Source organism: Phocoena sinus, chromosome 4 (assembly GCF_008692025.1).
Source record: "Phocoena sinus isolate mPhoSin1 chromosome 4, mPhoSin1.pri, whole genome shotgun sequence".
NCBI classification, from domain to species: Eukaryota; Metazoa; Chordata; class Mammalia; order Artiodactyla; family Phocoenidae; genus Phocoena; species Phocoena sinus.
In genome coordinates, this window is record NC_045766.1 from 65,099,433 (window position 1) to 65,122,245 (window position 22,813).

Genomic DNA, 22,813 nt, shown 5'->3' on the forward strand with positions numbered 1-22,813 from the left:
GAGCCTGGCGGAAGCGCGCACACCCGGAAGCCGCACGTGTTGCGGTGGGAGGGTGTCTGGGTGCGCGGGGGCCACAGGGTCAGTCATGACAGTCTATTCTATTCTTCATTTACCAAAATGAAGACACTCACATTGTTAGTGAGCTTCTGGACTCTCTCGACATTCCCTGCAGGTATGATTCCGGTTATTATTAAAATTAAGTAATAATCAAATTAATATTAAACATAGTGGTTCTTTTGGTAAAAGTAACGTGCTCATGTTGTAAATTTAGAATGTGGAGGAAAGTGTAAAAAAAAAAAAAGAAAACCGCTTGTAATCCCACCCTTGACAGGTCAGTACTTTGACATTTTATTTGTGGAATTCTATTTGGCTATGTGACCCCAGGTTTTTTACCTGAACTCACTCTCCACAATCTAGTTCTCAGCTCTACTTTGTATAATATTTTTAAAGCATTTGAGATGAAAAAAAATACTGTATTTCAACCAAAACGCACATTCATCTCTTGAGGCAGGCTAACGTCATACACACACACACACACACACACACACACACACACACATATACACACGCGCGCGCGCACACGCACACAAAGGGGAACGATCACTGTGGTTGAGAACCAACTTCTCATTTTACAGATAGGAAAACTGAGGCCTAGAACTTGTCCAAGATCACATTAAAAAAAAAGTGGCAATCGACACTTCAGCCCAGGTCTCCTGAATTCCGGTCCAGGGCTCTTCCTACTCGACAGTGATACCTCCTTACTAGGTCATAGAAGCAGTGGTGGAAAGAGAAGAGGAAAAACACGTCAGTTCTAAAGAGTGCAGGTTTTTTCCCCGCGTCCTTTCTCAGAGTTATTTTTGTGACTATTCAATACATGTACAATGCTGCCTCTCGCAGCATTCTGGCTGGACCAAGAGGCCATTCACTGCTGACTGCAGCCATGCTCTCCCTCTACGGCAGGCTCCATGGAATCCTGGGCCCAGAAAGAAGATGGGAACAGGCTTTTTCAATCAAATTTCAGGGTCTGAGTGTACACAGAAAGAAATGACTGCGTATCCTGTTAAACTTGTGTACTTAATGAAACGGTGATGGATGAGCATGACTGACTGGGGGTGGGGCAGGGGGTGAAGTTGAGGTGGATTCATCTTAGTCTGTAATTCATTTATGAGCTCCAATAAGTCTTATACACAAATGCAAATTATTCATTCTCTCTAAATGTGACCCTGTTATTCTAACTCCCCAAACCTTTAGTTGTTTCCTTTTGCATACAGAATGAAGCATGGACTCCTGCCTGGCATTTGAGGCCCTCTGTGATCTATCCTTGACACTGATATAATATGGAGATGTAATAATATAGCAGTTAAGAGCCAGACTTGGGAGCCAGGCTGCTCCACCGCCAATTAGCACTCTTACCTGGGCAGGATACTGCACCTGTGTTTCAGTTTCCTCATGTGTAAAATGGCAAGAAGATTGTTCTGGGGAGTAAGTGAGTTAGGATTTGTAAAGGTTTACCAGTGACTAGGTCCTAATCCATTACATAGAAAGTGCTTTCTTTGTTTACTAAATGGGTATCTTTCCAACTCCTCCACTGATAGCATTTCCCTTTTGCACTAGACTTCTGGTCATTCCTGAGACGGTCCCCTTATTCTCCTGCCTCTGTGAAGCTGTGACCCTTAACTTTAACATGTTGGCTCTCTCATTTCATGTGTGTCCAAATCTTAATCATCCTTTTAAGGCCAGGCTCAAAGGCATCTTTATCCATTTCTTTCTTCACTAAGTCACATATTCTTTATTCCCTTAACAGATTTCTTTTCTTTTAGAGATTCTGTTGTGCGCCAGGTGCATTATTTAGGAAGGCGTCCATGGTTCTGGGAGCTGGGGGAGGTCCATCACTTCTGCCATCACCACTTCTGCCACATCACCATCGACGTTGCTTTACAGTTTTGGATGGGTTTGTTTGATCTCCCCTACTAGAATATTAGCTCCTTGAGAGCAGAGTGCTTATTAGTAGGTGTTTATTAAGCTATATTTAAATTGAATAAATGAATGAATAAAGTTACACTTTGTGGGTATTTATTACCTTCTAATAAAGGCAAGAAAATAGGAACAACACTGTGTGTTGTTCTATCTGTGTGTGTTGAAAATAGAACCAACTTCTCATTTTACAGATAGAAAAAAATAGGAACAACACTGTGTGTGTTGTTCTATCTGTAAAATGAGAGAGAGAGAGGGAGAGGGAGAGGGAGAGAGAAGAGATATTTTGAATGGGAAGAAGGATGAGGCTAGTTCTGAGGGCAGAGAACTCCTTCCAAGTTGAAGAAAGGCAAAAAAGACAGGAATGAAAGGAAAACTGCAGAAGTAGAGAGAAACGGGATGAGGGAGAAGGTTATTCTCTGAACTGTAAAGCAGTCGCTCCAAGAAATGATTTTCCTTAAGTGGTATAAAATGTGAAGCGAATTGGGTCTCACTTTATCTTTCCCTCTTTAGGAGGTTGGAGCTGATTTTTAAAATGAGGTGGGGGAGGGAGGTGGAGTTTGGAGAAGGAAAGTGAAAACTGTTTTCTGAAGTTCTCTTGCCAAATAGCTCCCTGGAGAGAAAGTTCAGAGGGAGGGCCTGCCTAAGCAGACTAACTCGCTCTTTCTTTCGTCTTTGTTTCGTGGTTGTCCTGGTCACTCTCCCATCCCTATTCTTCACTTCCAAACATCTTCTTTCCTTCTTCCTTTTTCTGTTTTTTTTTTTTTTTTTTTTTAAATCGTATAAGTATTACAAATGAGAAGCTGGAGGAAAATTAAAACGAAACACAAGGCAAGCAGATAATTTCCATCTCAGTTATAAAAGTGATGTGTTTTAGATTTGTTTCCCTGATCTGTTTCCCACTGGGAGCTTCCCATCCTGCCACCCCTCCTCATTTCTTTTCCCAGACTTCCACCCACTTTCTGACTCAAAGCTGGAGAGGAGACTGGCCACACAACGGGATTCGAGAAGTGAGCAGGGCAGTTTTCAAGTGCTGATTCTAGAGGTTTAACATGAGCAAATTCCTGGCCTTTTTCTGAAGATTTTTCAGCTGACTTTTTTTTTTTTTTTTTGGTCTCTTGAGTTTACTGCTAAAGATGCTTTGGTGTGGAAGGTACCAAGTTTCGGTGATGGACTTGCCTTCCTGAGTGCTTGGCATATGCAGGCCTCAAGCTATTTGCGGGGGATGCTGAGAAAGGAAAATTGGACTTCGGACTGCAAGGGCTTGGCTGTGTGTGTGCGTGCACATGCGTACTGTGGTTGCTGTGGGGATTCTGGTTTCTGGGGATGGAAGGGGGGGGCCGGGAGTAGGTAGATTGGGTTGCCCACAACTGGTGATCACCTGGAGGTGCTGTTTGCTGCTGCTGGGGAACGCTTCACTGGGGGGTGTGGTGTTGAAAGGTCTTGAAAGATGGCTAGGACTTTAATCAACAAGGAAGAGAGACATGCGTCTTCAAGACAAAGGGAGCAGCAGAGGCATGGGAAGACATAGAAGAATGGGGGATGGCAGGCTGCGGAGGTGAGGAATCATAGAAGGGGTAAATCCTGCACCCTCCTCTATGTTGGGTTTTTCCCCTGTAAGCAGAAGGGAGGGGTTATGAGTTTTAGAAAGAGCCGTGATGGGATTACTCTGGTGCGTGTGTGTTTTATTTTGCTTTTACTTTTTAATTTTCCGAGTCTTTTTAGGAACTGTGAGGCAACCTTGACTCTGGGAAGCGTGCACTGCCTGTCTTTCTGTCTTTTCTTTCCTCTTCCGGCCTGGCCTGGGGCTTTGTCTGGCTTCTGATAATGAAGTGTGGCAGGGCCGGCTCCTGGGAGCCGATGTGAGGTCTGAGCAGACCCTGGGCCTGTTCTTCACGGTTTCCCATCCTTTTTCCTCCTCTTTTTCTCTCCTCACCCCCAGCAGGAGCAGCAGCCCTCCCCTCCCTAAAATAAATAAACCAGTCGCTCCAAAAGGTTCCAAGCACATTAGTCACATATCCCAGAAGTTTAATACAGAATTATTTTGACAGTGAGAACAAGAAGTGTTTTCTAGTTGAACGCACAGAACTTGCTTCTTCCAACTGGGCTTTCTGCCGCAGAGACAGATGATGTGTTTTTTAGATGGATCAGCCGTGCAGGAGACTGCGTCGCTTCCCTTGGAAGCATGACAAATTGCTCACTACCAAAAGTGGTTGGGGAAAAGATGTGAAATGAGAGAGAGAGAGAGAGAGAGAGAGAGAGAGAGAGAGAGAGAGAGAGATCGCATCCTTATTGAGAACATAACTTTCTCCCTAATAACTTCAATCAGCCACTGAGAGCTTTCTATGTGTTTGTTTGTTTATTTGGCCGCCCCTGGAGCTGTGAAGTCCTCTTTTAAACCCGGGCTCACGGGTGTTCTAAAAGATGAGGACAGATCGAGTTATTGCAATGCGGGTGGATCTCCAAGCATTCCGGTTGAATAGCTCTTCCAGAAATATTTCTTGACTCACTAATTTAGCACTTTCTGTTGCCGTTACTAAGCAGATTGGAGAGTCCTGCCTGCGATTTCGCCAGACTCCTCTAAGGTTGACGTGGATCCTCTTATTCCTATCTGGCCCATGGAGAGGTGGAGGAATGCAAAGCTAAAGTCTACTGGCGCCCAAGAGGGACTTTAACCTGAGCTGCCAGAGTGCCATCTGAAGAGCCAGAGAAAAGCGTGTGCTCTCCTGTCCCAGCTTCGCCCTTCTCCTTCAGGGCCCAGCCACCATGCAGGAAGAGGCTTTCTTCCAGGGTGGCTGACCTGGGTGTGAAGACCCAGAGATGAGCGTGGAGGACAGAAATTAAGGAACTTCCAGACCTGGGATACCTGTCCTTCTGGCTCCCATGATCCTCCACTTCTTGCTTCTCAAATCTTTCTAGAGATTTCCAGCCTTTTGGTGTGTGTGGGGGGAAGTTGACCTCTCTGATGGCAGTGCATGCTCTCTAGAGCTCTTTTAACCCCTTCTGATTGTTTCTCGTTAGCCCCTCATTCCCAGGCCTTCATCCAAGAAACGTCTGTGTGGTCCAGACATTAACTGGCCCTCATGAAATCTCATGGGAATTCCCAATGCAGGTTTCCCCTGCTATCCGGAAGTAGAGCGTGCATATAAAATGTTTTATGAGCTGAAATGGAGTAAAGCGAAAATCCTCTTCGGCTTTCTTTTGTTTAGTGAAAACAAATGTAATGTAGGTCTTTCATAAAAGCAAGGTGCTATAAAGAAAACTTTCGAAAAGCAGAAGATGCCTGAATGTAGAATAACCAAAGTATGGTTATATGGTGATGCTGTTGTTAAATAGGCTTCTATCCAGGGCCAAGTTCTCATCCAGAACTCCGTGCCTCTGTGGAACCCACTTTGAAAACCATTGTAGTGGAGGTGCTTCAAGACTTCTGGCAGCCCTGGCGACCATGGTTCTGGCTTCTTTAAGCTTTCTGCCTTTCTGGACATCTCTCAAGGTTGAGAAAGTGGCACCTGTACAGATGAGGAAGATGGGCCCAGAGGGAGACATGATCTTACACTGGCTGTGAAATCCCACGTTTTGAGGGCCTTTTGGCTTGCTTACTTCCGGTGATTGTTCTCAGTGGCTGCTCAGCCCCCAGGCCTCCTCACCTGGGCCTGCCCTGGCCAGCACCTCAACATTATTCATTGCACTGCACTGAGCAGTCATCTCAGTAAACTCTTGCTACCATTGTTGGGCTCACAGCCTCTGTCTCAGGAGCATTATGAGGGGAGTAACATGGCGTTCAAGCCATTTTTAAGGAAACCTTTTTTTTTTTTTTTTTTTTTTAAATGCTGAATTTGCTTTTTGGCAGAAAAGTAAAGCGTGGGCCATCTCTCATTTCTCTATTGATACTTATGCAGTACCTACAATCGTATGACACTCTCCTGTTCCCCAAAGAAGGTTCTGACCTTTTTGGTCATACTTTACACTGTCACATTGCAAGACAATTTCTAAAGAGCTTTTTTTCTAGCTAAGATCTCACTTGAGCCTCACGATAACGCAGATGCAAAGGAGACCCGACGAGGTAATACATGCAGAATCAGAGTTAGGCTCACAGTTCACAGTCAGGTTGGGAAGAATTACGGGGATGTGAACCTTAGGCTCCCTGACTCATGCCATTGAGGCGAAGTATTCTTTCTCCTTGTAGCAGGAATTATGAATGAATATGCTACTAACAGCTACTGTTTATTAAGTGCTTATTTATGTGTCAAACACTGCTAGGGAGACACTTTGTAAAAAGCTCATTTAATCTCTTCAGCTACCGTATAAATGATCATGTCCAGTTTGAAGACGAATCGCTGGAGATATTGAGAGGAAAAGTAAGTTGCTGAAGGTTCCTCTTCACAGAGTCAGTGGACCTCGTATTCTAACCAGGACTGCTTGCCTCCAGAGGCCTTTCACATAGAGGATGTGGTCTCTGCCCATCCTTGGTCCTCACTAGGGAGACCAAAAGTGCTCTCTTGAAAACGACAAGGCTAGTTTGTGGGTGACCACACGCTACAGTGAGTGCCGCATACTGTTGAGAGTTAACAGGTGGTCATCTTCTCTCTGCTCTTGGAGCTCGTAACATCTTTATGCAGTCTCTTCTCCTTTCCTTTCAGATTTTATGTGCTCACCATGGGAAATTACTGATCTGTGCACCATTGGGCAAGTCATTTCTATTCCTGGGCCCTTGGTTTCTCCCTCACTCAAAATAGCTTTTCTTTCCTGATCTTTCTGTCCTAAGTTTACATGTCTGGGGAATGTGCTTATTGAATTCTCTTCGTATAAGTCCTTTCAAAAATATTGTTGGGAATTATAGATGCTCAGTAAATGCTTGTTTTAAATTGAAATGATAATTGCAGGTAATGCCAGTTTTCAAAGAGATTTTCTGCTCCTGAAATGCAATTTGCCAAAGTTGGAAAGTCAGACACCACATGAAGAGGTAACTAAGTCGTATCAGGGAAGATGAATGCCTAATACATATCCTGATTGGTTTGCTGGTGATGTCTTGCTTTCTTCAGTGTCAGTTTTGTCTTTCTAATTCTTGTATTAGGACAACTATCCTCCCCTCCCCCAAGACACACATCAGCTTTTGCAGACACAGGCGCACAGACACAAACACACACGCGCGTGCACGCACACACACACACACACACACACACACACACAGAGTTCTTGAGCAAGAGACCCTCTTACATTTGTTAAATTTGTCACTTTCTCCACAGAATCTGATTAGCATACCTTTGGGTGAGCAAAAGAAAAATCTTTTTCTCTGTGCCAAGTTCAGGGTGTGAATCAATTCTCCCTGGCTTTTGCATTTCAGTAAATGTTTCCTAGATGAATTCATCGAATTTCCAGTAAAGACAAACAGCTCAGAAAGCAGATTGCTTTCATACCCGAGGCCTGAGTTCTGTGACCCAGGCATTGGAGCTCAGTTCCATATATGGCCAAAAGAGAAACAGGGTGAGGGAGTGGAGGGAGAATACCAGACATAAAATGCATTCCTGAGAAGTGTGCCTTCGCAACTGACAAAACAGGACCCTCGTTGGTTTCCATCTTCTGCAGAACATGAAACTGTGACGTTTTCAGAAAGAAGCCAATGTTCCAAGCATCTGCCACAGGGAACAGTTTATTTTCCCTTTTCTTTTTGGTCACATGTAGGTTTAATTTGGAGTCAGTGTTGAAGTCAATGCTAGCAAGCAATGAGGACTAAAAAATTATTCTTGGAGTCAGCAGATGTGCGTACTCAGCCCAATAAGACCGCCATCCAGCTGTGAAACTCTCTCTGGCTTGTTTTTTCTCAATGTCAGAGTGACAGGGCTGAATATGATGAACTCTGAGATCTCTACTATTTCTGTTGTCTTTGGTTCTAATTTTGCCTGAGATTTTCCAGTTCCTGTGGAATTCCCCACAGAAAGTAGTTTCTAATTCTTCCAAATACTTTCTGTGGTTTGAACTTAAAAAGACAAAATAAAAACCCTGGTCTTGAATTTTTCTTTGTGATTTCCTTAAATATAACTTGGACACATTGTTATTAGCCTTTCACTTGGCAGATAGCTTCTTACTGAGGGTGGAGATGGTTGCATTTACTGCTTCCTCAAGGTCTTCCCCCTCTGCTGGTCCCTCTTGTTGTTGGAGAAGAAATTCAGGTATGCCCAACACAGAGTTGTGGGAACAGGTGTGCACTTAGCAAATGCAGCCTTGTAGTGGCCTTATCAGTTGTCTGCGTCTTTTATAAATTCCGTCTCCTCTGTGGGAGAAGCGGGGCTGCTAGGAGGCAGCTCCAGAAACTTCCTCACACCTCAGGAAATGGAAGTAGGGATGTGAAATTGAGGTGTTGGCTTTCCAGTTAGTAATTGGATGAGTCACTTGCCTGTCACACATGTTAAGAAGGTTAAGAAAGAAATAAAAATACAAAATTTTGGCCCTCGAGAGGACCGCAGTCATTTCTACTTTATGAGGCCAGACATGATTTCTTTCTTTCTCTCATTTATCTCAGTTGAGATAAAGGGAGGCTTCTCTGTTCCCTGACAAAACGTTCCAGCCCTCGGGCTTTCCCGTCTTGATGGCAGCCCATGGCCACCGGCACGCTGAGCGCTCGTGGAAAGGTGCTGTTTGGAGGAGCCCATGGTGGTTCAGCAGGCATCCAGGGGAGCCCCTTCTCCCTGCTGAGGCTCAGCTCCGGTGCCGCTCTGCCTTGCGGCGACGGCCCCTTCGATGGGACCAATAAATGCTCCCGCATAGACGCTAAGTCCTAGGTGGTGGAGGAGGAGACAGGCAAGTACTGAGAAAGCAGAGAGCGATTGTTCCAGAGAGAGTGGGAGCTAAGAGGTCTGTGTTCTGTTGGCACCTGTGCCGTGAGCTTTCTTTGTGACTTGGTCAAGATGCTTCAGGTCTCTAGGCCTTCATTTCTCCATCTGGAAAGTGAAATGCTAGTGGGCCTTGGAGGTTATTTAATTGAACGTATTTCCAGATCGTTGCTTCATGTCTCGTATTGCTCCTACTTCATATCCCCGGTCATACTGAGCTCATCAACTTGCACAGAGTTCTGACTAGTCCTCCTTAATGTCCAATAGAACAAAGACAGGATGGCTTCTCTGTGGGTTCCCACTCATTATACTATTTTGACCAAATTTTTTAGCAAGGCATTCAACTCCCTTCAGTCTAGTTCCAACTCACGGTTGCAGCCTTTCCTTGCATGGGTGGCCTTCATCTTGACTTTGAGCCCTCTGGTGCCACGGAGGTAGGTGTGTGCATAAAAAGAGGAGACTGCGCACCATGACCAGGCAGCGTAACTGGGGCTGGAGTGGAATTGAGAAGAATGAATCAGGATCCTGGGCCTCTGTGATAGACTCTACCAGTGAGTTAGGGGATATTTAAGGAAACTGAGCACAGTGTATCTTCTGCTTTGGTAGAAAGCATACATTGTAATGGTTACAAACCCTTGGTGATATTATGAGAAAACCACACGGAAGACCAATCATATAAACAGTAATAATTTATTGGCTGTGACTAACCCTTCGGGGAGTATGATATGTGATGTAGGTTTCTACAGGGCTTTCCAGTGGACTAACCCTTTTCCACACCCATTAACTCATCAGATCCTCAGAGGTGAGGTGGCAGGCTAAAGAATATACCCTCACTTTACTTTAGAGCAAACTGATGCTCAAATAAAGTTGAAGAGGCTGCCCAGTGTCGCAGGGCAAAAGATGGCACGGCCGAGATTTGTCTAGTGCTTTTATGCCTGCACTGTGTTTCTTTTTGAAGCTTCAGCCTATCCAATAAATCAGGATAAACACACACACACACACACACACGTACACACCCACCTCCCCCATCAGAGGATGGTAGAAGATGGTATTTAATTAGTTGTGAATTGTGCGAGCCATAATATTTGGTGAATCAGTCTTGGTGATGAGTAGGGTGATGTGACAGTCAGTTCACTTTCACAGCTGAATTCTCAACTAGGGCACTATGACAGGGAACAGAACTGAGGATTTCTAGTTTGGGACTGTTCATTCTTGGCACGTGTACTTTCATTTACTTAAGACAGCAAAGAACTAAAAATTATCAGACATTTAATATGTGCCAGGTTTAGTGCTAGATGCTGATCCGTAGAAGTGAATCATAAACCAAGGGTTGGGAAGGACTTTAAAATGTGTGTAGAATACCCCATCTTTCCTCTCATCCATCAGTCCCTCCTCTGTTATCCTCATCAGGTGTTATGTCCGACTGTACTTGACTACTTCATGTGACCTCTTATTGTAGGGGGTAGTTGCTCCAAACGCTTTGATCTTTAATGTTTAGAGAAACACCCAAACTATTTGTAACTTCCATCAGTGTTAATTTATTCATCTGTTAAGTGGCTTTATGAAAATGGAATCCTTCTCTTAAATTTATGTTTTCTTCTTAGAGTAAGTTCCTTGGGCTGGCTGTCTGCTCTTGAGAGAGATTATTAACTTTCATTTCTCCTCAAATTTCCTCTTACATGATTTGGGGCTGCTTATCTTGATTCTGGAAGGTGAAAATTGGGGGAAATGAGCCCACATTGTATTCTTTCAACTCCATTTTTGGGACCAGAATTATATCTGAATAATTGCTCAAATTTTGGATCATGTAGGAACATGTTTCTGCACACGGGATTTGAAAACTATTTATACTTTCTTAGAAATGCAAACTCTTCAAGTTGCAAGGGAGCATGAAGATTCCCTCAGATAGCCCTAGACTACAAATTCCTTGAGGTCAAGAGCTGTGTCAGATATATTTCTGTACCTCTTACTGCCGGTACCAGGGGCCTTGACAAAAGAATTGGATTGATTGGATTTTCACTTTTTGTGCTTTCTTTGCCCCTTCCTCAACTTGTTCAGTCATTGGGAGGAGTTGTATGGACCCATTGAGTGTGATGAATAAGTAAATCACAGGGTTAACCCCCCACCGCTAGGGCTTTAGCTGTGTTTAGATTTAAGAATGCTGAGTAACTCATAAAACACGATTCCAAAGCACTTTGCAGATAGAAAGTGCTTCATGTGTAATAAATAATAACGGGCTATAGAAACTTCTGGTAGATCTTATGGTGGTAGAGTGAAATGGTTGGTGTTGACCCCTCTCATCATTTTGCAATTAGTGTTTCCATCTTCAAGTCACTGTATATTCCTCATTGTGGGCAAAGTTACTTTCTGAACTGGCTAGGAATTAAGCCTTCCATTTACCGTTAGGAGAGGGTTGGAAGGAACATCATGAAAATTGATAGGCAAGGCTTTAATTCCCTGCTTAAATCCAGTCCTTTCTGGATCCTGTCCTCTTCCTCAACTGTTACGTCTTTTACGGAGTCTGTAGTCGTCACCTCTATTTTACTTCCAGACCATCGGTATTCTCAAGTGATGGAAAATGGCACCTTTCTCCAAAGGAGACAGTGGAATGGTCAGGGCCCATCCTGCCTTTGAATCATCAGTATAAGAGGGATTTCATCCAGGGAATGGCCTGCCTTTCCTTTGTCCTGAAGCGTGGGTCAGTCTGATTCAAATTTGGTGAATATGCGGTGACTGCCCACCAGGAGCCATGAACTACGTTTTCACCTGTGTTATCCCACCTTATGAAAGTGAATGAACTGAAGTATAAACAGAATCTTGCTGTTTTTCTTGGTGACTTTCAAAGCCTCTTTCTTCTCAGCAACAGTGACCCACTGTAGCTGAGCATTATTCATTCAATTAGTAAATATTTATTCAGCACCTACTATATTCCAGGAACTCCTCTCAGCGAATAAAACAAAGTCCTCTCAAGCTGACATTTGAAGGATTTAACACAAGTATGATTTTTAAAAAAATGATCTGGCAGAATTATGCTTAAAGCAATAAACACCACAAACAACACACCAGCTCTTTCCTTCTGCCCTTTCCTCCTACTCTTTCTCTTGTCTCTCATTTTTTTTTTTCTCTTCATAACCTGACTCAACACCCTTTATTCTCTCACCCTGTCTTACCGAGAAGCCCATATTTTCTTCATTTCTTTTTTTGTCTCCTCTTTATGTCTGCTTGTGCCTTGTACATGGGGGCGCAGCAGATGAGCCCTGATGCTGGCTTGCTCCCGACTTTGTGCTCACACCCTAGCTTCCCTGTGCTCCTGCTTCACCTCCAGGCATGGAATGGTGGGTAGATGCCCATGCTGCCAATTGGAACCTGGAGGGAAGGGTGGCTGGTGGCTCTGGAGCTTTTGGTTGCCCATCCAGCAGCACTGCATCGTCAGGATCCTGTTGAAGAGATGGATGTGGCCCCAAATCCTATGTGCTCCAGCAGATTATCAGCTCATAGGTGCTTCTCTCAGGAGGTCTTCCTTGATTCTCTCCTCTCAGTTCTTATCATGCATCTTTGCCAGAATAGAAGCTCAGTAAATTTAGTTTCTTTTGCTTCTCTGAAGTCTCATGTCTCTTTATCTGGGCTTGACTTAATGGGACTTACTCTTTAATTTCATGGTTCTTGTGCCCATTTCTCACCTCCCTAGGAAGCATGGACTGTCCATGTGTGTTAAAGTCTGTTAAATGAACTGGGGGTGGGAGGGGGAGCATTTTACAAAAACTAAAATTTGTTTCTTATTTTGGGATGAGACTCTTGGAGCCACATTTATTACTCAATCCTAGATTTTAGTGGCTCAAATGCAGAGAGCTGACCGTTACACTGATCAAGTGATTGAATTTTCAAGTGCTTCTGGATTTCCACTCAAGTCTGAGGTTTGCAGATGCCTGACCATTTCTGGGTTATTGTCATCTACCCCTAAATCTGATATTTGGGAATGCGACCATGATAACTCCCTAGTAGATACAAAGTAGAACTGGTAGCATAGAGCTTTTCTTCTCTGTTCCCATGATCTTGACCTCTAACATCATGCTTTACTTTTTCTTTTTAAATAAATTTATTTATTTATCTATGGCTGCGTTGGGTCTTCGTTGCTGTGCGCGGGCTTTCTCTAGTTGCCGCAAGCGGGGGCTACTCTTTGTTGTGGTGTGCGGGCTTCTCATCGCGGTGGCTTCTCTTGTTGCAGAGCACAGGCTCTAGGTGCGCAGGCTTCAGTAGTTGTGGCTTGCATGCTCTAGAGCGCAGGCTCAGTAGTTTTGGCACGCAGGCTCAGTAGTTGTGGCTCGTGGGCTTAGTTGCTCCACGACATGTGGGATCTTCCCGGACCAGGGCTCAAATCCGTGTCCCCTGCACTGGCAGGTGGATTCTTAACCACTGAACCACCAGGGAAGTCCCATGCTTTACTTTTTGCCTTTTGTTTCTGTGCTGGATTCCAGTCCCCAGTCTCTCTGGTTAGCATGATAACTCTTGTTTATTGCACGTGTACTAAATGTCAGGCACTGACTAAATTGTTTTCCATATTTCCTTTCATTTAATCCTCAAAGCCAGCCAGTGTAGTAGGTAGTAGTATTATCTGTGTTGGATGGATGAGGAAATTGAGGCTTAGAGAGGTTTAAGTAACTTGCCCAACATCACACAAAATGTGATGACAGGGTTTGGCACCAGCTTTTGATTTCTGAATTACTCTACTCACCCCTGGTTGCCTCTCCCGCCCTTTTCTGCTCGCCTTGCTTATGAGAGTCAAGGACTAGGTATTGGATGGAAGGAATGCTCTTTCCTCACTTCTTTCTCCCTTCGGCACCTGTAGCCAGAGCCCTCTATTCTTCTGACCTCTCATCAGATTCTAAATTGGCTCTCAAGGCTGGATTTGCTGACAGGTACCTTCTAACGGGTTCATTGTTTTTCATGGTTTACTTGGTTTATCACCAATGAGGGACAGCTTGACATTTACTTTCCTGTCTGTTGGATTCTGATCTCCTCTCATTGTTTCTCCACACTTATCAAAGACTCTATGACTGTATGAACTGATAGCAAGTACCTTCCTGCATATCCATCATAATACAATATGTTATAATAAGGCCTAGAGGTATAGTTGAGATCTGGGGAGCAGTCTAAGAAAAGAGAGTGAAGTTTAGAGAGAGGCATGACCTTCACATCTTCTGGTGGATGATGGTGAGCACAGCTCAGCCCCTTGAAATCATTTGCTCTCCAGGGACCTGCCTCAGCCTGGGCCACTTATATTATTGGTGCTTAGCATTTTTGTATTACTTTACATTTGCAGAGTGCTTTCCAGTGATTTATTAGCTGCTCTTGTTTTTAATAGCCCCTGGAGGTAAGTTGATAGTCAGCCTTCTGAGAACATAAACGCATAGAGAAGGCTCATCTCATCAGATATTATTGGATCTGGGGTCAGGACTTTGAACTCCTGGGATAAGGCCATTTGGGGTCATTGCCTCATGAGGATTAATAGGAGACCAAGTGGACTTTACTTTAGCTCCCAGAGTCTCTAAGGCAGAGGTGGAATGATGGTAGCTATTTAAGGAAATTACCCAGAAGCCATTATCAAAGGACCTGGATTCCAGTCCTTACTTGGCTGTTGACCATCTGTATTGACCTTGAGCCATCGCTTTGCCTATCTGTATCTTGGATTCACTCTCTGGTAAAACAAGGGTCATCTCCCAAGTCCCTTTAGATCCAACATTGTGTTAAATATAATTCTATGACTTTGGACCCCTTCTTTGGAAGGGGTAGTTGGTGAATGATACGACAGGGAACATGGGTATAGATCTCAGCCATTAGGGGATGTATATTCAAAAGGTGTTCACCTTCCCTTTTCCAGGATCCAAGGACAACCTGACAATGATAAGCTTTCAGATTTATTTGAAGAAGCACGTCATAGTCCTCATTCACTGTAAAACTAAGGTACTGAGTGGAGCTGCTAGAGGGAAGCCAGACTGGAGCCAAGAGCATCAATCCTGTGTCTTATGGATGTTATAGAAAGTAGTTAGTAGACTTGATAATCTGACTGGTTCAACAGACGTTTTGGGGATATGATGTAATGTGAGGAAACATTTAGTTGTCAGATTTTAGGGCTGTATCAAATTTATTCTTGCAGGAAAAGTCTAGTTGTCCTGGCAACCTGAAATTGATTTTCTTTTTGCTCTTGTCAGCTGAAACTGGTCCCCTTTGAATCATTCCTCTAATTTACTATAGAGAACTGTATGTCCTCACCTGGTGACCAAATCGTTCTTAATGACAGGTGACCCCAGCAAATGGTTCCTCTTTCCTACCTGAGCCAGAGGCTATAGTTTATTACTGCCTTCACCCCATGTTGTTCTCTTTGTGGTTATTTATTCATCCGGAGTCAGGTGAGGAAGTAAAGTGGCATTCACTTAATTAAGAGTTCAGTCAGGCCTGTAGAGCAATGATGTAATTGGCAGCCAATCACAGCCTTTCGTTTCCAGTTACTTCTTGGACAGGGAGGGGATTAGAATGGGCTCCAGGGGAGGGAGTCCTTTAGTATTCTGTAACCTGGGGAGGGTGATGTAATGGCCCAGATGACTGTTTTCTGCCTCTGTCAGTCATCTCTATCAAGGGAAGGGGGATGATCTGTGAGCTAGGAAGGGTAGAATCGACGTCATTAAGAAGAAATTGATGTCCTCGACAGAAGAGGAGGTTGCAAGAGAGCAGTCTGCTCTACTAAATGATTTCAAAGTTCATGGGCCACGTGTACTGCATCTCAGGATACGGGGAACGTCTGATGGTGACTGTGGAAGGGAGGCCAGTAATTCTGAGGAAACCTGGAAATCAGCAGAAATGCCAGAAGTGAGAGATGAGGAAATAGATATCAGTTACCAAAAAAAAAAAAAAAAAAAACCCAAACAAACCCCAAACAAACCAGTATCTGGAGTCTAGAATCTGCTGACTTTATTGTGATTCCCGGTATAATTCTAGACTTGCTTTTTCGACAGATGATTTATGAGTCTTTGAAAGGAAGCTGTGTTCACCAGGAGCTGGAACAGGGTCACCTCACCATTTCTCTTTTTGTTTCAGTTAATCAGCTGGTGGATTAGAGTGATATCATAGACATAGTATAGACCGGGCAGGCTTTGGAGTCAGGTTGTCTGGGTTTAAATCCAGCATCCTCTGCTTCGTAGCTACACGACCTTAGGCAAGTTGCTTAATTTCTGTGACTCAGCTTCCCCTTCTATAAAGTGGGGCTAATGATAGAACAGAGAAAGACTCTGTGAAATAATGCATGTGAAATCCTAAAACAACGCCTTGCACATATTAAGCATTCAGTAAATGTTGCTATCGTTACTCGTAGTAGGGAGACCTTTGAATTAAATAAAGCATTTAAAATCTTTTACGTATTTATAGATAAGATGGAGACATGTAGGGTGGATTATGAAACAGGCAGTGGATTAATTTATGGGTCCATGAATGAATACACACTTTGTAGTAACATGGGTAGAGAAGCTTGAAACTTACATTGCAAGGGTGAGGATGCAGGCAGTGAGTGAGTTTGTGAACCTTTCTGCAACTTACCAAACCCCTTCCTACTCCCTCATCCTTTTTTCTCCCAAGAAGGAACCATCATTAAAAATTTAGTATGTGTCTAGTTTTCCCCTGTACATTTATATTGCTATAAATATATATTTATTTCTTGGTTTAAAAAAAACCTCAAAAATTATTTGTAAAAAGTTTACATTCTTTGTTTTTTCAAAAGAATACCGGGACTATCAAAATTGAAACAGTCACTTGGAGCTGCAGTGCCATGTTTGACTTATTTACTTATTTTTTTAGTTGAAGTATACTTGATTTACAGCGTTTCAGGTGTACAGCAAGGTGATGCATTTCTATTATAGATTCAGATTCTTTTCCATTAAAGGTTATTACAAGATAGTGAATATAGTGCTCTGTGCCATACAGTAGGTTCTGGTTGTTTATATATTTTATATATAGTAGTGTGTTATCTGTTAATCCCAAATTCCTAATTTATTTCTCACCCTTTTTTCCACTTTGGTAACCGTAAGTTTCTTTTTTTTTCTATGTCTGTGAGTCTATTTTTGTTTTGTAAATAAGTTCAGTTGTTTCATATTTTAGATACCACATGTAAGTGATATCATATGACATTTGTCTTTCTCTGTCTGGCTTACTTCACTTAGTATGAGAATCTCTGGGTTCATCCATGTTGCTGCCAATGGCATTATTTCATTCCTTTTTATGACTGAATAGTATTCCATTGTATATATGTACCATGTCTTCTTTATTCATCTCTTGTTGGACATTTAGGTTGCTTCCATGTCCTGGCTATTGCAAATAGTGCTGCTATGAACATTGAGCTTCATGTATCTTTTCGAATTAGAGTTTTCACTGGAAATATGCTCAGGAGTGGGATTGCTGGATCATACGGTAACTCTATTTTTAGTTTCTTTAAGGAATTCCCTTTGTTTGACTTATGTATAATCATTCTTTATCCGTAGGCAGTGGTACCTATACTGTTTTCCCTTCTCACTGTGGCCTTGGGAGACTTTCCTTTCTTCCTTCACCTACTTCCCTTCTCACCTGTTTCCTCCCTTTCTTCCTTCCCTCCCTCCTTGGTTATCTACCTTCTTACCTTTCTTCCTCTATTCATTTTAAAAAATCTCTGTCCTTAGCTTAAATTGGGTCTTAGAGACCATACTTTGCATGATGTTATAGGCCTTTGGAGAATCAGGCTTTGGCCACCCAGTTCCAGCTCTGAATTGCCAGGTCTCACCAATATATTTTCTTGGGCTTCTGTTTCCTTGTCTTTAACACTGGAGGTTGTGGTGCCGTGTCCAGCCTCAAGAGGCCATATTGGGGCATGAGTGAGTGATAACATGTCTTTCCTTGTTCTGTCTGTGGCATGCTAGGAGGTTGGCTGCATATACATGTACATTCCTTGGTTTTTTGGAGGGGTAGGTTTTATTTTGCTGGGGTGCCCTGAGAATAGTGAGCTCACAGCCTCTGTCATGAGACTTGCCTTGTGTTTTTCCGGCCTCCCAGTGTCCTTAATATACGTGATAAGCCTGCACAGGGCCCTACCCCATCTGACTTCAGGCTGCCTTTCCCCCTGCTCCCTGACTCGCCCTATCTACCCCATGCTCATACTCTTCATCCCACCTGGAGGGCCATTCTGCCTGGCCGGCTATGGATGCCCGGCAGCATCCTTCCATACCTAGCTCAAATTCCGCCTTCTCAGAAACATCAGCTTTCCCGTTTGGAATCAGTCTCTTTGCTCCTACATTCCCCATCCCATGGTTTGTATTTTCAGAAACGCTTTCTCAGACCATCTTGTATTTTAATGGGTTATCTGTTTCTGAGCTCTGATCTGCAGAAGGCGGGTATCTCTGAGCCTTTGGAGCCTAGCTCAGTAGCTGGCATTTTTAGGCACTCTGTAAATATGTGTTAAATTGAATTACTGAGGAGGCCTGAGGGGTTGGAAGGTTATCTACAGTTAACCCAAGGAATTAGAAGGGCTTCTGGGAACTGATTTAGGGACCTATAGCTCTTAAGAGCAGCTATCAGATTTTCCCCGGCTCCTTCTTAATCCTGTTCTTCCAGAGGCAGAGGGAAAGGTGATGTCTGCTTAAGATGCTGGTAACATTCCCAGTGAGCTAGGTCAAGATGCGCCATCTCTTCTTCTAGCTCTCAAGTTCTTGGAGTATCAACCTTCCTTGTGTCAGAAAACATTTCCTTTCTAAAAACAATTTTATTAATTTATTTATTTTGGGCTGCATTGGGTCTTCGTTGCTGTGCGCAGGCTTTCTCTAGTTGTGGTGAGCGGGGGCCGCTCTCTGTTGCGGTGCGCGGGCTTCTCATTGCGGTGGCTTCTCTTGTTAAGCCCGTGCGCCACAACTACTGAGCCTGCGCTCTTGAGCCTGTGAGCCACAACTACTGAGTCTGCGTGCCACAACTACTGAAGCCCACGCGTGCAGAGCCCGTGCTCCTCAACAAAGGAAAAGATTTCCTTTTGAAGGGGAGGAAGTGGCTTATGTGATGACCTCTGGATTTCTGACTTCGGTTATAAATCTTCTGGAAAAAGACTTTGCGGTTGCCCCTGCTACAAGGAAGGTGGACAAGTCAAGGTGTGCTTTGTGAAACTGAGTGAAACTCCAGCCTTGCTTTGTGACTCTGACCCTTGGGAACAGTCCAGGGTCAGGCTGTACGCACATGGCGTGCTCCAGAAATCCACCTTCCACCATCACTATGGGGATCTTAACTCAATTGCTGCTTGTGAAACACCTTTTCCTGACTTGCAGTGCACTTGAGTGTTGCTTCTAGTGACTCATGCATAGAAAAACCCTTTAACACATCACAGATAGAGATAGAGACTTCAGGTGTGAAAAAGATGCGTGATACGGAGGAAAGAGAAAAAGAGCAAGTCCAGGACCCCTGCTTCCAGTCCTAAATGTGCCAGAGACATGTTGTGTGGCATGTGGCCTTAATTTCCAGATCTGTAAAATGGGACACTAATAATTACTAGGAGGGGTTGTTATGTATGTTAACTGAGATTATCTAGGCAAAGCATCTGGCAGGTAGCACCGGACATGGTTCACCAACAGAGAATCTCAGTGAAATTGTATCGACTTGGTTATGAGCCCGGCTCCAGTGGCTGCTTGAATTAGGATGATTTATATAACTTTAGTGAGACTGAGTTACTAAACCTCTCTGAGCCCCAATTTAAATGGATTTTATTTGGCATTAAATATACCTTGCATGCTCAGTTGTAAAGATTAGAGAATGTTTGTAAAAGCCCTAGCAAGGTGGTGTTTCTCAGCATCTGGCCCGGGGATTGACCCTTCCCACTGCCCCAGCTTCTCTGGAGTGGTGAGATGTACGCTGTGGGGCGATGTGTCTCAGAGGTGTTGACTGAAGTTCCCCTTAGCGCCATACTTCCTTCCTGTGTCCTGGGCACAAAACCTTTCTCTCTAGAAACCAGACCTGTAGAATAGAGTTAGTTATGGAGATGCTGATTTTAGGAGGATACCAACCAGAGCATGTCTGGAGAAGTGCAGCCAGTCCAGTGGAGGATGTTTTAAGAGCTTTCATTTGTCGGAGAGCTGGCAGTATTTCAGTTAGGGAAAGGTGGATTTTGGATGCGAGGGGAAGGTTGAGATTGGTGATGGAGAGAGAAGTTATTGCTGGTCCAGGGTGGAGGTGACCAGGCCTAACAGAGGAGAGTGGCAGGTGAGGATGGAGAAGTGGGGCTTAGCAGAAGGAGGATGGGAATTAGGAAACCCAAGGAAGACGTGGAGGGTTCTGGTCAGAGTATTGGGTGCAGAGGCTGGAGACACATGAACAATTATGGTGTAGCTGCGGGACTTCTCAGGCTAAGCAGGACAGGGGCTTTCTGTTGTCACCATCCCACTAGGGAAAAGAAGGGATGGTCCTAAGGGGTGTGTGTGTGTGTGTGTGTGTGTGTGTGTGTGTGTGTGTGCGCGTGCGCTCGTGCGTGCGTCTGTGTATGTGCATGGGTGCATAAGTGTGTATTAGGAACAGGACCAAAGAGGTTGGGATTTACCCAAGGCCATGCAGCTAGGAAACATCTTTCATTTGCTTAAAGCGCTAAGTTTAGTAATGACTGTGAGTGACAGAAATGGGCAGGGGGAGCATGTAGGGAAAGGGCCTCAGCCCCATTTCCTGCTCCCTCCCAGGCAAGTAATGAGTAGGAGTTTTAAGTTTCACTGTTTGATAGCATCACCTCCTCTGCTTTCCCAGAAATTATTCCTCGAAGCATGACTCGAATCATTACTCTGTTGGGAGATGTCTCAGTTCAGAGCTGACTTTCTGCTGTGGTTGTTTACTGAAGAGATGGTGGCCCTGGCAATTCAGAGGTGGCTTAATCGAGTGGAAAGAACAGGGGGCCTGGGCCTGGGTGCTGGCCCTGCTTTGTGAGACCTGTGAAAATTGGGCGAGTGAGTAGACTTCTTAGCGCATGGCTTTTTGATTCCTACTTGATGAACTTGTTGTGATGATGCTTTGCAAATTGCACTGTTGGTCCTCGTATGTTAAAGATAAAGGGATGTCTGGACTTTCTAGGTGTGTGAAGCAGAGGGGGATGGTAGCAAGTGGGTCAGCTCCCATGGGTGGTGTGGATCACTAATATTAAAGGAATGCCAGAATTTTCTGTTTTTTGGAGGTGGTGTGTCTTGGAACATTATGTTTAACGCCTATAGAATCTACTGGCTCTACCCTGCCTTGGGGCTGACCACCTGTACCAGCATTTCCCCCTAACCCCCAGCTATGCGCTGAGGATCTCCTAGCTCTTGTGTTATCTGGGGGGAATTTCTGAATTTTTAGGCCTTTACATCTTTATCTGCAAAATGGGGATAATAATCAGTGCAGCTTTGGCTGCATTGTGAGGATTTGCTGAAGAAAGGGATGTGAGGGCCCTCTGTAAGTTGCATTGAACTCTGTATTTTTGAAGCCCATTTTCTCTCTCTTTTCCCTTCTGCTAATGGCCAAGGGACATCTTTTGTCTTGAAAAGGTGAAGCGGCACAGAGGAAGAAACGGTGGCTTATAGAGGAAGGGGACTCTCCAAGGCCCCAGAGTGAATTGGAGTCCTGGGATCTGTGCCCAGTTTTGTCACAACATGTCAAATTCCTCCATTCCGGGCAAGCCTGAATTTTTCCATGCCTACGACCTACCCGGGGGAGAGAAACTTCTGGAAGGAGTGTCAGCCCTTTGAAGCCTTGAAGGTGGTGTGAGAAGTCACTGATGTGGCTGCTGTAGGTGTTGAGGTTCCTGTTCACTGCCTCTCTTGTCCAGCAGTGACTAGTAACTTGGGTATTTGGGGTGAGTCAACAGGCCCATGACCCAGAGGACCTGAGTGTGCTTGGTGGCAGGCTGGAATTAGTCAGAAGGCAAAACTGCTCATCCTAACCCCAGAACCCGCGTACTCTGGCTGAATGAGGAAGTCCTCTCTGATTCTTAATTTTCTTATCTACAGCAGCTTCTGGAGAAGAGGATTTGCTCTTTCCTGCTTTATGGGGTTCATATGGAAATCAAAGGAAAGAAGGATTTTTTTGTTTTGTTTTGTTTTTTTGATATGCGTGCCTCTCACTGTTGGGGCCTCTCCCGTTGCGGAGCACAGACTCCGGACGCGCAGGCTCAGCGGCCACGGCTCACGGGCCCAGCTGCTCCGCGGCATGTGGGATCTTCCTGGACCGGGGCACGAACCCGTGTCCCCTGCATCGGCAGGCGGACTCTCAACCACTGTGCCACCAGGGAAGCCCCTAAAGAAGGATTTTTTAAAATAAATAATATTGCAATATTCAGATAGCATTAGTTTCTGTTGCTTAAAATAGGCAGCTGACTTCTCTTCTTTGCTCCCTCCCAGAAGTAATGTATTTGATACCAAAGAAGAAAACCAATTAAATTCCTGAGGACAGTTGGTAAACAGTCCAGTCTTGTTTATTTTTTTGTATTTGGTGTCTGAGGCCTCTGAATTTAAGCTGAACCATTTCAAATATATACTGGGGATACACGGTAAGGAGGGACAGTGTAAATGTAAATCAAAGCACAAGTTCTAGAATCTCAGGTTCCCATGATGTGTCTACCTTGGCTTATAATATTTCATTCTTCATAGACACTGGGGCTTTGGCCCCCATTTTTTATGTCTGCGTGGAGACTTGTTTCTCAGAGAGACTTGATCATGGGGCTCTGAAGGTCCCTTTGTAGGAAACCGAGTCCCATCAAGTCCTCGCATGGAGGAAATGGCAAAACTCAAGATGAGAAGCCAGCTCTTTGGATCTTCAATTCCCTGTCCTTTCTGACACATCACTCTTCCCTCCTGTCAGGTGAAGAGAGAAGCCAGATGGTTTGACAAATGGTTCTTGTTGCTGTCAAATCTGCCTCCTGTTTCTGCTCAGAAAGACAGTTCTTACCTTCCCTTTTTGGGGGGATTAGATGGGATGGGCAGAGAGGGAGGGAGGTGCAGGAA

The 22,813-nt window shown here is 44.3% G+C and overlaps 1 protein-coding gene across 19 annotated transcripts in view; it reads left to right on the forward strand.

Moving 5' to 3' along the window:
- The window catches only part of LPP (LIM domain containing preferred translocation partner in lipoma), a 700,519-nt gene that overhangs the window by 113,269 nt on the left and 564,437 nt on the right, over window positions 1–22,813 (forward strand). The window contains exon 1 of one of the 19 annotated variants that reach the window (XM_032629904.1): window positions 3,327–3,532. The exons of 16 other annotated variants lie outside the window; for them this stretch is intronic. The gene's annotated coding sequence lies outside the window, so the exon portion shown is untranslated. Of the gene's footprint in view, window positions 1–3,326; window positions 3,533–14,745; window positions 14,766–20,346; window positions 20,786–22,813 lie in introns of those variants that run through there. 2 more of the 19 variants (XM_032629892.1, XM_032629903.1) reach the window with 2 other exon arrangements.